General features: G+C 39.8%; 1 protein-coding gene across 1 annotated transcript in view; it reads right to left on the reverse strand.

Moving 5' to 3' along the window:
- Positions 1-14,609, reverse strand: part of bmp6 (bone morphogenetic protein 6) — a gene marked incomplete at both ends in the record, with an annotated part of 45,765 nt that overhangs the window by 17,107 nt on the left and 14,049 nt on the right. The window lies entirely within an intron of this gene.

The following is a 14,609-nucleotide window of genomic DNA, read 5'->3' on the forward strand; positions in this document are numbered from 1 at the left end:
TTTCTCCCACAGTAAAGAGTCTACAGTTTCAGTTTGTCCTCGGACACACAGAGTGAGAAGAGGGAAATGAATAAAGAGGAGCATGTCAAGCGCAATTAGAAGCTTGTGTACGGAAATAACTCACACAGACATAAACAGCAAATGCTTCGCCTCAAATATGTGCTATATTCTGCAAAGCAAAAAAAATAGTAACATGATTGCGTACAGAAAACACATCGAGGCACTCTCTGGTTTAAATTATTTGTTGTATGCTACACCACACACACACACACACACACACACACAGTGCCTTTATCTCCACTCTAGGATGTATTCTACCGCTTACGCTTTTCATCTCAATGTCAAAGTCAATTTTAATGTCAATTCTGCCAGACATTCATTGGAATTGGAAAACACTTTTTTCTCTGACCCACAGTGAGTACAAAGTGCAAAGTATAAAAAAGGATACTGCAATGTATAAAATAAATAAATTTTACATTTTAAATGCACTGTGAGATACTGTGTTTCCAACATCATGCAATTGCCTACATCTGTCTACTCCAGCATAAAAGATTTCAGTTTATAGAAAAGCTTGACACTTACACTTTTTCCTCTTTTTGCCAATATTGATCCCACTCTCATGTCTTTATGGTACATATGAAGTTATCATTAGCAGCCGTTTAGCTTAGCTTAGCATAACAACCGATGACAACTATGTTTTTGGCCTCTAAAAAGTTGAGGATTAAACTATTACCATAAACCTATTTCATTGATTGTGACAGCTAATTTACTTCCTTACTTGCTAAATAAGGATGTATCCACAAGATTTTTTTTACATTAACCCAAAGCATGGCTTAATTATTAATTTGTGTCTGGCAGATTTGATGTAGTCAAAAGAATATAGGGGAGGTCTAGGAGGCCAATATTTTTACCTTACTTGAACATATATTTCCTTCTATTTGAAGATGAATGTGGATACTTTTATAGCCCAAAGTTTATGGAAGAAGATTTTAGTGTTGTACCTGAGCCAGGCCTTTTAAAACCTTCTGGTTTTATTATGATGTGGGTACACACCCAAAATGGACCAATGACACACTTTGTTCCCTGTGTCATAGCCGAAAAGAAAATTGTGTTGATATGAGAACACTGGAACCAATCAGACTCTCCCAAAAGTGCCAGCCCCGCCTCGTACCCACACCCGGGAAGGTCACAGCTCCTCTCATCCCCCGACATTTTCTAAGTTACAGAAATGCTGAATGTTAAGTATGAAACTGGGCAGGGAGGGAAGGCGTGTCTTTCTGGCTTCATTGCATTTGTGAGGAAAATCAGTAAAGTCCAATCCTGAAACATATTGCTGAGACTTGGTCAAAATAAATTAAAATAATTGAAGCCTCTCAGTTTAACTATGAGCTGGTTCCTGCCTCTCCGTAAATTCAAACACTTTCCTTGGAAACAAAGGAAACCACCTATGGCGAAAGAGATGTATTCACATCAGCATCACAGACTTCTACCAGTTGTTACAGTGACCATTGCATCATACTCCACCAGCTGCCTAGCCTGGCTCCGCCCGCCTACTTCCGGCCAAATTTAATTTTCCCTTCAGTAGTCAGTCTGGGTGTACAGTGCATTTTCCCAGTTCTCCGGAGAATCTACAATCGTCCAATCAGCGAACAGAGCGAGTGGCTGAGAACGATGACGTCGAAGTCGCACTCCAGTTTCAGTTGAATGCTGCGTTCCTTTATACTCGGAAGAAGGAAATTTCCGACTTGGTAGTTCCGAGTTCCGACCCATCTGTGTTCCAGTGCATCTGCTCGCGAAAGTATGGACGCCTAAAACCTTTCTCGTCCAAATAACTAAACGTTAGGCTCTAACAAGTTACTGTTGCCAGGTACCGGTAGATTCATAGACTACAATATGTAGTGAAGTCGGAAATTTCCGAGTTCCCTGTCCAACTGGAACGCACCGTCAGAAGCCGGCTCATGACAAACGTGACGACCAAACGTGATGCGATTGGTTGGCTAATCCAGAGTGGCACTGGGCAGATCCAATAGTTTTAAACTTTGACAGACACCCGCCTCCAAGTGAGTGAACGTTTGCCAATTACAGCACATCCAGACCTTCTGTACAAATGAAATGAAGTACGATGGTCTGGTTGGACCAGGCTACCAGCTGCCATCACATACCACGAACATACACACACACACACACACACACACACACACACACACACACACACACAGATGTCGCAATAGCTGTATGTGATAAAAGGTCTTGTCTTGTGTTGAAGGGTAAATAGATCAGCTAAGCTTGTGTGTCCGTGAGTGGAGGCCTTAAGCAGAGGTCATCAAACCCTAAATTACTTTACAACACTCCCTTTAGCAGCCCCCGGCTTAAATACCAACAGCTTGACATTTTATATTCCTTATTTAAGAATCAACTGACTTGTTGGCAAGATGACTGATAAACTGACTGCAGGTGGCGAGAAGGTCAGCAAGAGTTTTATAAGCATCAAATATTTATAACATCTGCTGCAATGCAATCCATGTTAAATGTACAAAATATAGGGCAGCTGACTGTACACAAAGGCTTAACTGGTTTGGGTATCTGGAATGACAATCAAATCAATACCAAACAAAGGTAAATCTTGATTGGATTTCTCATTTTGCAGGTTTATTGGAAAGTGACTAGGAAGAAAAAGGTAAATAACCTGCAAGTTATCCTGTACAGTCATACTCTTCCAGTAAGAAGCATCAGTGAGGAGCGTTAACAGCCTGGTCCTAGAACTGAACTGACAAATTCTAATACTTTGTATTTCCTGAAAAATGCCACAGAACCTACAACAACCAAACAAGAGAAGTGACCAATATTCTGGCCAAGGAGAAAACTGTTTTCAGCAAGGTGAAAAATGCATCCACTGATTTCATTAGGCTCTAATGAAATTCACAGGACACATATCTTTTAACATTTATTTTCCTCACATCCGGACAAAATCTCAAGGCACTCGTGAGCTCACTCAACAACTCACCATCCTCTACAATCAATCTTTTTCTTTCTCTTTTTTTATCTCAGAAATGGGGGTCGTGTTGAACAGTTTCCAAAAGACGACAAACAATTCAAACTATGAAATATGAAGATAGCCGGAGTTACACATCTTACAGTTTTGTACGCTTTATCGCTACCGTCCTGCTTATTAGCGGCCTTGGACCTGCAGTGTTAGTGGCTAAGTAGCATTCCAGCTGCTTCTCCACCTTCTCAGCTTGAAATTCAATCGAAATCCACTGTGGTTTCGCATCTAAAATCAAAGGGAAGTCTTCACACGGCGCGTACAGGGAGCATAACCTCTCTGCTAATCTACCATGACGTGAGCTTTGAGACAGGAACACACAGAAGGGAAAAGGGATTTATATTTGGAGGATTCAGAGAGGAATTTATTCCGAGTGATTCTAAAGATGGGAAAAGAGTGATTATATTAGTGATTTGGTGCAAACAATGCTTGACGAAATACGCAGTTAAAGAGTGTCTGTGCATTTTAAGTATCTAAAAACTAATTGTTATATTATATTTTTTTACTACCACACTTTTAAGTCATCAGGTCATGACAAAAAAACGTATACGAAGAATGACAAAGATTTATGTTCATTTAAACAGTCAGCTATTCTCTCTTTCATTCTCTCTGAACACACAGAGGCAGCCGAAGTTAAACAGAAAACCAGACAATAGATTGGGAATATCGCATAAACATTGTGGGGGATTTCATCTGCTACCAGAAACAAAGGCGCAGAAGAGCAATAAGAGATAGGTATAAGTGGATAAAGATAGGTCATTTAAATGAATCTAACTTCTGATCGAAAAGGATGTATGAAAGAAAGAAACACCGGAAGAAAGAAAGACCAGATGAAGAAATGCAGTCAGTTGTCACAGAGGGGAAGCCAAAGAGACCAAAAGGACAAAATCAGAAGGGAGAAATGAAAACAGAGAGAGAGAGAGAGAGTCTGGTATGCAATAAGAGGAAAATGACAGGAAGAGAGTGAGATGGACGTTGTGCAGATTCACTTGTATGCTTCGATAGAGGCTGCTCTCTCGTTTCCACCTGCACAACATCTGGCACTGCTGTCCTGTCCCTGCTGCTGTAGGTATTACGGCAACCCACACGAACACACACACATATATGCACACACCACACACACACCCTGACCCTGGGAATCTTTTGCTACCACATGTATTCATATGGTCCTTATATTCCCAACAAGCATGCCGAGTGGTCATAATTATATATCTCATAAATTATTGTTTAAAAACTGCTTTATAGCCTTGCTTTGTAATTATGACTTCAAATGCAGCACTCAATATATTAAAATGTCTATAAAAGATACAAACTCAAACATTTCAGTATTTTGAGCCTGAACTGAGGCTTGTCAGTATTGTACAGAAAACCTAGAACAAAGTGGTTAATAGTTAGCCTGGAAATCCAGACCATATCTAGAACGATAGAGGGTCTGGCCACGATTAATAGAACTTCCCAACTCAAGGGGCGGCTCCTACTCGTGCATTTCAAATACCACTGTACGCAATTGGATAGCAATACAACAAATCAGAGCAATGAACAAGGCGAAGTATTAAGCCCCGTTTGTTTAGTGAACAGCGGGTTAACTGTTAAATTGAACTTTTGCCGTGGTCGGTCGGCAAAACAGATAATTCCTCTTAGTTACTAATGAAAGATTTTAGTGCTGTCTTCCAAATCGTAAAGTGTCGAGGCCAAAGCATCCTCAAACTCAAACAACATATCTACAGCCATCTCTGTTATATACTATGACAGCTTCGGCGGCGCATGCACAGCACTGTCGCCATCTGTTTACGTCTGCCCCAGAGCACAATACATAGGGCTCTGGCCCGCCCATATCAGATAGAACCAATTGAAACGTAGCTCAGAATTTTTCTGACATATTTAATGAGCTTCAATAGAGTGTCCAGACCAACAGGCGCAGCAAATATAATTTGCCAGCGGCAGGTCTGGATTTCCAGGCTAGTTAATAGTCCTACTCACATTGAAAGTCATTTTCTTACAGGATAAAGGGAAATCTTATTAAAAACTATACGTTCTAGGGGGCGCCCTTAGCTCAGTTGGTAGGGCGTCACCCCCCCCCCCCCCCCCCCCCGGGCTCAGCAGCAGACCCGGGTTCGATTCCCCGTGGTCGTTCTCTGCATGTCACTCCCCTCTCTGACCCATTTCACCTCTGTCTCTCTGCACTATCAATAAAGCATAAAAATGCCCAAAAAATATATCTTTAAAAAACTATACGTTCTGAACAATACATAATTATACTGTTCTGGTGAAAAAAAAAAAAAAATCAACGCTAGAACAAATTGGATCAAACAGACTGGGACTTCAGTGCAACAGGTTGGCTTTTATAAACTGCATGCCCCTTTAAGAAGCAAAGGAAGGAGGAAGGAAAGGGGGAAAAGGTGCTGAAAGAAAGACAAGTGAGTGAAGCTTCATGCCTGAAGGCTGTCTCTGCAGTGGGAGGCTGGTGGATGAGCGGACAAACAGGTGAACACGATGGAAGAGGACACAACAATGAATCTGAAAGTGACTGCTATCCAGACCCTCTGGAGTTAGAATAAATAAATAAAGCAGACCAACTGCCTGCAACACATTGAACGTTTGTGAAGATACAACCACTAAATTGGTAGGTATGTTGGAAAAGCACCCGAAAAAGATGATAGAGGGATGAAATCTTTATGCAAAAGACGTAAGAAAGGATGAAAACCAAATAAATAAACTTGTTTAGATGGAGAGAATAGCAGTGTTCTTAACGGAGCAAGAAAGGCCCTGGGGTGGTTGACAGGCTGAGTTGTCCGTGATCAGTCCTTTGTTATGCCGTACAGCCAATCTCTCAGAGGGGACAGCTACCTGCATCAAATCTCTCACACATCACACAACCAAAGAGCAAAACGACCAACAGCCACGTTATCTCTAGGGCTGGGTATCGAAGTTCAATACTTATTTGGGTATCAAAATTTCCAGTATCGAAAAATGCCAAGATCTTAAAGTGTTGGTTATTGGCTGTGTGGAGCTGCAGTGGCTCATGAGATAGTAATATGTGATAAACTGAAGGCAGGGTAATATGTGATAATCTGAAGGCAGTTACTACAATTTCAGTTTATTGAAAGTATTTGTTATTGATATGTTGTCAAATATTTTTTACCATAATGTGTTATGTCATACTGTTAAAACTGATTTCATAAAATTTGTATCGAAAAAGTAACGTTCAGGAACCGGTATCGAAGTCAAGGTATCGTTATCGTTATATTGATACATTTTGAACTATACCCAGGTACTAGTTATCTCGCCAAAATACTTTTTTGCCCTTCATCAACACTTGGTTAGTAAAATTAACTGACGGGCACATTATGGATGGTTTGCTCAAAGGTAATTATGTTGTCTCATATCTCTTCTTTTTAAAGAGGGGATTAGTGAAAGCTTTTATATCAAAGCTTGATGAGTAATTAACATGTATCAACAAATCGCCAGAAAATACAAGTGAGACTTTTGATCCATAATCTGTATAAATTAGATTCCTCGTCAAAACGGCATCTTCTGAATGTATCTTCATGCTAAAATATTTTTCTTTTGTGACTTGTTGCAGACTTTCCTGTAGTATCCAGTGCTGCAATGTAGATTACAGAAAAAAGAGCACCTGTGACCCAGATAACCGTCTTAAGGGAGCTCGTATTAGATCTGTCAGCGATATTTTACGAAGTACCAGTTTGATGACAGATCGAGAGCTTTGGTTTCTACAGCCAATTTAAACAAGGTTTGTTGTGCTTCCTACAGTTGTATGCTGAGTCATTCCTTATCTGTTTTGTGCCACAAGACAACTTAACTCAATTGACTTAAATGTACCTTTACTTCCCAAGCTTGTCTTGGATCAGTTTTCTTAAAGACATTATAATTGTTAAACCTGAATGAAAGAGAGAGGATTTGAATCACAAGCTCAACCAACATGGTGAGGTATTAGATATTCTTGTGTGGTCAGAGGAAGCGGAATCATGTGTTTTCTCTCTCTAGTTACTTGTATCTCTTTTACCATAGGGTTATGGACATTTCAAAGTACATTAAACATTAAGGGTAAAAAGTTTACGAGCAATCAGATAAGATTCATCTTAGCTCTGCCATTCAAAACAATTTTTTTTTTGGCATTTTTATGCTTTATTGATAGTGTGGAGACAGAGTTGAAATGGGGCAGAGAGGGGAGTGACATGCAGAGAACGACCACGGGCTGGAATCGAACCCAGGTCCGCTGATGGCCGAGGCCCATGGGGGGGACGCCCTACCAACTGAGCTAAGGGCGCCCCTCCTGGATTCATTCTGCAGTAGCATGCATTAATTGAGATTCAGGCTACAACTCTACTGGAGCACTGCAGAGATAATGGCCTTGCATAAGGGCAACTCAGAGCGAATTCTAAAAGAAGTCGAAAAAGTGTTACAAATTTTCCAAACTCTTTGCTAGAAAAAGAAAGTAGATATTGGATGATTCAGCAAAACCCGGGATCATGTTCAATGCTAACATTTTTTAAATTCTCGCTTCTTACAGTATTGCACATTGCAATTATGGTATGGTTAAGGTCAGGGAAAGTCTGTGGTTTGTTTAATAAAAACATGAACATCAATTGCAGGTTTGTGACGAGAGGTGAACGCCACCACAACCACCACATCCTTATTTTTCCAGGAGAAAACTACTTCATGTGTTGTTACTGGCAATGGATGCATTAATACGTTGCAGAAACATCCAATGTGGATGTGATACTCTCATCAACCTTTGTCGTCCAAGCTCCATCCAATAATGCACCACAAAAACCCAGGGTTTAGCCTGCCTCTTCCTCTTTCTCCCGACAGGTAAAAATTGCTGTTGACATTTAGTTTGTGAGTATCTTGGTGCTCTGGCTTACTGTCCTTGTAGCAGGCAATGTTTGGTTTAAGGCTTACCACTCAGTGTCTGGAAGAAATAGAATGATTGCAGTTGGAACCACTGACCTTGTTGAACTATCATGGGAACAAGTAGCCAGTGTAGCTGTAAAACAGGCAAAGCTTTTCTCTGAAGTACAGCACAAGTTCAACCAAGCTTTGTGGGGCGTTTCAGGTGTAATGCACGCAAAAGCTGGATCCCTAAGACCCTCGTTTAAAAAACTCTTCTTACTTATTAAATCTTTAATGAACTATTTCTTCTTACCCACAATGCATCACACTGAGGTAGGAGGAGGAAAAAGTGAAAGTGAATAGGGAAAAAGAGAGAATAAAAAAAGAAGAAATTGTTATCCTTTAATTGAATTTGTTCAAACCAAGAACCTGTCAACTGACTTTGTGGAAGGCTAAACCAATAATAAAATCTACTGAATGTCCAAAGCATGAGAAGAATCCATCTGTGTTTACCTAATTAAACATCTGCCTGTTTTTTCTCTCAGACTTTGGTGGTTTCTGAGGATAGGTCAGATATGTGCATGTCTTCTATTTATCACTTATTCTTCCATTTAATTAACTGTTTAGGAGTCAGATTGACTTTCACGGGAAACTTCTGCATTTGCTATAATCACAAATCTTCAGCTATCAACACGATTGTAATTCAACAAGAAAAAACATCACATCAAGTGGAAATCTTTATGCTATAAACACAATAATTTCTGAAGAGGCTCAAGACCGATATGATGCACTCTTTAACCTATGTAGGGTTGCAAAGGGGTGGAAAGTTTCCGGTAAATTTCCGGAAACTTTCCACGGGAACTTTTGCTCGGGAATTTTGGGAATATTAAAAATTGGAAATTATAGGAATTAACTAAATGGCGGTAATTTAAATAATTTTTTTTTCATATCCCAACATAAATCTAAACATTTAAGCACTATGTTTGGTCATAGGCAGGCATCCATGCAAAATAATACAATTAATAAACATTACATTTGAACAGATTTATTTGAAGGAAAGAACTTTATCAAGTTTTGATTATTTTATGAACAATCAATAATTTCACTGAACAACAAAAAGAGGAATGTTGAGTAAAATATTACTCATCTGTCTGACCCCACCCATTCAATAAATAAAGTAAAATGCCCCCCCATGTGATGGAGGAATGCACAGTGCATGTAGGGGACGTGGCCTCAGTACTCTCAATCTCTATACCCAAATGTTTTGAATTTCTGGCTCTCAAAATTGATTGTGGTTTTAGTAATTCTCTCATTGTTGTTGGAGTATATAGACCTCCATCAGCTGACGCTGGGTCTATTGATCGTTTGGCTGACCTACTTTCCCACTATTCTAATTCTGAAGTTTTAGTTATGGGTGATTTTAATCTGGATTGGTTGACAAATGCCTCTGATCATTTAAAGGAAATATCCTCTAACCTAAATTTGTCACAGTTAATCACAAATCCAACCAGGCCAAACATGAAAGAACCCTCAAGATCAACACTTATAGACCTAATCTTCTCTAATAAGAGTGATAAAATATCTTTATCTGGAGTACTTGAATTAGGTATAAGTGACCATTGTCCCATTGTATGTGTCCGTGATACACATATAAAAAAATCCTCAGCCAGGGTTTTAATTAAGAGAAACCTAAACATTTTTAATAAGCAAGCCTTTCTTCATGACCTTTATAATAGTGATATTCACAACACCCTGGCTATTCCTGATGTCGAACTAGCTTTAGACTTTTTCATTTCCACCTTTCTATCTATTTTAAATACACATGCCCCCTTTAAGAAGTATAGAGTTAAGGATAGATCCAGTCCTTGGGTTAGTCCAGAACTTACATCTCTTCTCCGAACTAGAAACAAAGCCTGGTCTCTTGCTAGACGTACTAATAACGCCTCACATTGGACTGCATTCAGAGCCTTAAGAAATAAATGTACATCCTTAGTGAGGAAGAATGTATCTGACTACTATTTAAAATTGATCACAGACACCTATTCTAACCCAGCAAAATTCTGGAAGGTGGTTAAAACCAACAAAAATAGCTCTGCTACATCAGCTTCTATTCCAATTCAGGTTAAATTTGATGATAGTTTTATTACCGATCAAACCGAGATCTGCGCTGGTTTTAATAGACATTTTAATGTTGCTGGCCATATCTTCAAAGAGGACAACTCTAGATCTTCTCTAGCAGACAACCAGCTACCCCTTGAACAGGTTCATATGCCTACCACCAATGATGTTCCTCAGTTTTCTATTATTCCTGTGTCCTCCAGTATGGTTCTTGATGCTCTCTTAAGCATTGACCCCAAGAAATCCACTGGAGAAGACAACCTAGACCCATTCTTTCTCCAACTCTCAGCCCCTGTAATTGCAGAGTGTATTACCCACATTTTTAACCTTTCTATATCTTCCTGCGTTATTCCAAGGATCTGGAAATCAGCTTGTGTCCTTCCTTTGTATAAAGCGGGAGAAAAAACTGACCCTAATAACTATAGGCCAATATCCAGACTGTCATGTCTGTCAAAAACGCTGGAATCCCTTATTAATTACCAATTGAAAACATTTCTCTCAAGTCACACTATTTTATCTGTTCACCAATCTGGTTTTAGAACTAACCATAGCACTATCTCTGCCATCACTCTGGTTACTAACAATATTGTCTCTGCCTTAGATAATAGTAATCACTGTGCTGCCCTCTTTATTGATCTCAGTAAAGCCTTTGATACAGTAGACCATTCTTTACTATTAGATAAATTGGCTAACATTGGTATTAGTGAAAATGCGTGTAGCTGGTTCAGTAATTACCTTTCTGACCGATCTCAATGTGTGAAGCTAGGTAATATCCAATCTGGTTTCTTACCCATAACCAAAGGTGTTCCACAAGGTTCAATTTTAGGTCCGGTACTATTCACCATCTACATCAATGATATTGTGTCTCTTGTCAGTGGTTGTCAAATCCATTTATATGCTGATGACACCATCTTGTATTGTGTTGCTGACTCTGCAAAGTCAGCTATTGAGAACCTGCAACTGTCCTTTAATGCTCTTCAGAATGCTCTTATTTCACTTAAACTTGTCCTTAACCAGACTAAAACTAAATTCATGTTGTTCTCTAGGGCTAGAGATTTAGACAATAGTGCATGCATCTATGCTGTAAACGGTTCTTTGATCGAAAAAGTCTCTGAATATAAGTACCTTGGTATCTGGCTAGATGAAAAACTCTCTTTTACATTTCACATAAAAAATCTTGTCTGTCGTCTGCGACAAAAGATTGGATATTTTTATAGGAATAAAGCTACCTTCCCGTTGTTTAGTAGGAAAAGGATTATTGAGGCAGTTTTTATGTCTGTCCTTGATTACGGTGATGTGGTTTATCGGCATGCATCTCGTTCATGCCTTAAACTCCTTGACTCTGTATTTCACTCTGCTTTGAGATTCATTACAGGAGATGCTTATGATACACACCATTGTGTTTTATATGAAAAGGTTGGGTGGTCCTCCCTTAAGGAGAGACGTGATGCACATTGGCATATTTTTATATATAAAGCTCTGACTGGAAAGCTACCACTCTATCTGACAGAAATGCTGCTTATTTCAGATGGGCTTTATCAAACCCGCTCAACTGACATGATCATGTTATATGTCCCCTATGCCCGGTCTGAGCTTGGTAAAACCGCTTTTAGCTATAGTGCCCCTGACTCCTGGAACAGCCTACAACATACAATTAAAATAAATACACTCATATCTGTTAACCAATTTAAAAGTATTATTTTGAATCAACCCCTCCACACTTGTAACTGTTTTAATTAGGCTATTATTTATTTCATTCAATTGATCTGAATGTTTTAAATTGTTGTTGTCTGTGTGTGTGTGTGTGTGTGTGTGTGTGTGTGTGTGTAAACTTGTTATGTATTCTCATTGTATATTGTGTATCTGTACTCGACGTCATTGTAAAAGAGGGTCACCCCTCAATTGATCTTTCGAGGTTAAATAAAGGTTACAAACAAACAAACAAACCCCTGCAGTAGGATGTGTGCTATGTGCAATTTGCCAAGTGTACTTGCATAAAATCAGGTTGTTTTAGTCAAGATTATGCTAAAATATATTTTCCCCACCTATATTTAAAATCACTGTTTAAGCCTCTGTAAACCTGCTCTAGTAACAAGCAATATATGACATCAAGTTTCGTGTCTCAATAAACTTAAAAAAAATCATATTTGAAATTAAATGTTCATAAATATATTAAAACTTAGTTGAAAAAAACTGCCTGGACTGAAATAACATAGTAGGAGAATTTAGTGCATTCGGGTTGCTTTGAATTTAGTCAATTCCCGTTTATTCCCGTTAATTCCCATAAATCCCAGTTAATTCCCATGGAAAGTTTCCAACTTTGAAAATTCCCGGAATTTTGCAACCCTAAACCTATGGCATCGATGCAGTTTGGAAAGGTAAAACATAGGGAAAGCTTTTGAGTTTTGCACAGCAGTGCAGCACAGTACACACACACAAAAACACAGCAGTGGTGTGAGCTGCCTAAGGTGTTGCCACTATGCTTGGCTGCCACCAGAAGCTTTTTCTCTTTGTAGTCAGGCAGCTGGCAAGGCAGCTCCTGGGGTCGAGGTATGGACGAAGGGGCTTCGGGTCTGCTGGGAGTCGTCATTAACTGATCAAGCGTGTGTGTGTGGGTGTGTGTGTGTGTGTGTGTGTGTGTGTGTGTGTGTGTGTGTGTGTGTGTGTGTGTGTGTGTGTGTGTGTGTGTGTCTTTGGAGTCATCCTGTGCTCTGATCTCCCCTGACCCAGCATCAAAGCCGACACACTGAGCGCCACAGGACCAGTCAAGGGCCGCTGGCAAGAGCGAGAGTTTATGTGCGACGAATGTAGGCACACAAGCACGAACACACACTTCGAAATTTCATTAAAGGGCGCCTTATACACATGCTTGCAGCATAGTTACATGCATATAGGCACTGCCATGTGCATCGTACAGATGTAAATTTCAAAGCAAAGAGTTAAAAGCACACACTTGCATTAAAGGATCCCACCACACATTAGGGAAAAAGAGAATGGAGGGGCTTCCACTAACATTCCCACACAAACTTTGTGATGCACACATAGGTCCCATCATGGGTCAGTGGTGTGAGGATTCAGGGCAGCAGAAGGATCCGTCCATAGCGAGGATATAACGCAGTCAGACCCGTCCTTTTGCAGACTGTCAAGCCCCATTAGCAGAAACAGAGAACAGCATCCAAAAGCTTTCTGCTTTTCTCCCAGTGTCCAGAAGAAATGATTTTAACGCATATTCCTGACAGACAGCTGAGAACATCCAAGAAATGTGTTAAATGCTCTGCAAGCCAAGCACAAATTCAAATATAAAATATTTCAAACATTCTGAAACAATTTTAGATAAATACATTTTATATATTACAGGAAATCAGTGATTTGATCCACAGCGGGTCCATGACAGATTTTACATTGACGGCTTAAAACAACATGTCTCTTTTCTTGGTAAATTCCTCTGGTGCACAGGAAGTGATGCGTTTTATGCTTCAAGCATGTTTCTTTGGAATAAACAAAGAAAAGCCTGGCACAGTAGTTAGCATGAGCAAAATCATCATCGATATCATTATCGTCTGGGAAATGCCATGCATTAACGTTACTGTTAAGATCCTGTCTTTATATTCTGTTGGAAATATGTTAATTTTATAGGTACAGAATTTTAAGATGCGTAGACACACACACACGCACACCACACACACATCAGTGGCCTGGATATCCATCCAGCCTGCTCTTCTTCCATGACCTCCTACAGGTTAGAGTACATAATGACCTCACTGGACAGGCATCTCCAAAAAAAAAGGCCCCATTTGAACCGTATAATCAAATTTTTCTTCAGCCAGCATCCTCTATAATACTTTTTTTAGAGACCCATCGAAAACCTTTACACATGATGTCAGGTGTTCTTTTCCAGTACTCACACACAAACTCACACACATCCACAGAAGGGGATAAGACTACGAGAATTGGATTTTTGTTATCCCCCCACCCCATCCCACCCCAACCTCTATCAGCACTGTGCTACATTCCGTACAAGATGATACAAAGAGGTCTGGACACACATCTATCCTTTGTCGTTTTGAGATTTTTAGCTGGAACTCAATATGTTTGGGTTTGTGTGTGTGTGTGTGCGTGCGCGCGTGCGCGCGTGCGTGCGTGTGTGTGTGTGTGTGTGCCCAACCCCCGAGGGTAGACGGATAATTTGCTGTAATTGCTGGGGCTTTGCTAACAGATAGATTCCGAGGTATGGCTGTTGGACCATGTAGTATCAGTATTATCCATCGATGGACTGACCGCTGAGTGGTAGCAGTCATCAGCTCTCTGTTGAGCCTCCAACAGGCCTCTAGATATGTCATACCTGTGTGTCAATAGGAGATTTTATTCCATCTCTTCAAGAACTATTATTTAGGATTAAGATTTTGGCCATATAGGGGGCATTTAACAACAAGGGTATGTAAATGTTTTTGTTCTAGGTAAATTAACAAAGCAAGGTTATGTCATGTAGCATAAAGTCCTTGGATTTCATGAAAGACGTTATAAAAATCTAAGGGCACACTCACACTAGTCCATATGTACTGTGCCCAAATACGTTTGCCCACTAAAGTCTAGT

Source organism: Ammodytes marinus (genome assembly GCF_949987685.1).
Source record: "Ammodytes marinus genome assembly, chromosome: 21".
NCBI classification, from domain to species: Eukaryota; Metazoa; Chordata; class Actinopteri; order Uranoscopiformes; family Ammodytidae; genus Ammodytes; species Ammodytes marinus.